Genomic DNA, 1,816 nt, shown 5'->3' with positions numbered 1-1,816 from the left:
TTTACAGTACGTGTTTTTATTTCACTACGTTTTACTGTGAACAGCAGAAACTGCCATTGGAACATGTCATTTCACAACTTATTCAGCCTTATACAGAACTAACAGTATAATTCCTTCAACATTTCTAAGCTTTTTTTAAAGTGATTCAATCCTACAAGACAGACATATTTTAAAACACAGCATTTTATTTAGTTTTCTTTAAATTCAAATATATTCAGTGGAAATGTTAAGTTATTTAAACTAGGTTTTCATTTGTTTTAAGGAGTAGTCAAAAGAAAAGGCTTAAGATTAATCCCAGAAAGGAATGGAATAGGTTGACAGATAAATGTTTTAGGAAAACCCCCAAATACTTAAAGGACAATTCCGGCATAAAATGAACCTAGGGGTTAATAACACGTGGTTACCGAGTCGACCGTTCTCTGGGATGTGTTTTCATGCTAATAGAATGTGACCAGTTTTAGAGCAAACAGCTAATTAGCTAATAACGCTAGTCGTACAGACAGTTTATTAAAAAGATAGATTAGAAAGACAGTACCGTTCACGTATACAGGCAGGCGCCATCTTGGGAAAACAGACATGACCAGTCGAACGACGAACGCCGTGCAACCAGTAACCAGTAACATAGCTCAAGCACGGCTTCATCGTTCGACTGGTCGTGACTGTTTTCCCAAGATGGTGCCCGCCTGTATACCGAACGGTACTGTCTTTCTAATCTATCTTTTTAATAAACTGTCTGTACACTTACAAAGTTCTCAATGCTTCGGTTTACATGTAGGGACCCTCATTATGCTCCCGTGGAAGTGAGGTGATATTTTGAGCCTTGTTAGTGGTATAGAAATAGAGATTTCTTTTTACTTTCGCGTGGCCCCGACGACTAGCGTTATTAGCTAATTAGCTGTTTGCTCTAAAACTGGTCACATTCGATTAGCATGAAAACACATCCCAGAGAACGGTCAACTCGGTAACCATGTGTTATTAACCCCTAGGTTTATTTTGCGCCGGAATTGTCCTTTAAACTGCTCTGGTTTGACCGTTGCGCCGGTCGCCTGTAATGATCTCTCGAGTCCGTTGAAAACTAAATGAACCGGTTGAACATAAACCAGCTGCCTTTCTCTCCTGCTATCAGACACGTCACAGTCAAAGTCCTAATAGTTGTAAATTGTAGAACTTTGGAAATACTTTTTTCTTCCTGTCTGTATTCAATTTCTTTTTTTTTTCTTTTTTTTTTACAAATTAAGAGAAGGTAATTATAATTTAAGACGGTTCTCTATTTTTGGAACTGGTAAAGTTAGGGACTAATGTCAAATATAGACGTGTTTCAGTTTTGGGGGTTAAATAATGGAATGAACTTGAGTTGAAAATGTGTCTGTTGTTGAATAATGAAGGGTTATGAAGTGATTTGATCATAATGTAAAATGACTAGGATTGTGTTTAGTTTCATTTAGTTTTGTTGAATTTCTGGGCGACTGTATGGGGGATATATTATAGGATAGGCAAAAATAAGCCTTGGCTTCAGCCTATATCTTTTTCGGTGAGCTACGGTGGCAAATTGTGGGAATTAATAGTTTCTTTCATGTATGTTAAACGAAATAAAGTTATTCATCATCATCATCAATTGTCAATAAAAGCTCACGTGTTCAGAAAACAGGAGGAAGTAAAAAGGTTTTACCAGCATTAGAAACCTCTCTGAAGTAAGATGTTGGTTTTCTCCCCTTGAGCAAGACACCTAACATCTAAATATTTCAGTGTATTTGCACACTTTCTAACAAAGGCCGCCTGTGGCCGCCGTGCCACAGCGCGGCGGCCGCCAGAGTGA

Source organism: Sander vitreus, chromosome 12, assembly GCF_031162955.1.
Source record: "Sander vitreus isolate 19-12246 chromosome 12, sanVit1, whole genome shotgun sequence".
NCBI lineage: Eukaryota > Metazoa > Chordata > Actinopteri > Perciformes > Percidae > Sander > Sander vitreus.
This window is presented reverse-complemented; position numbering follows the sequence as displayed.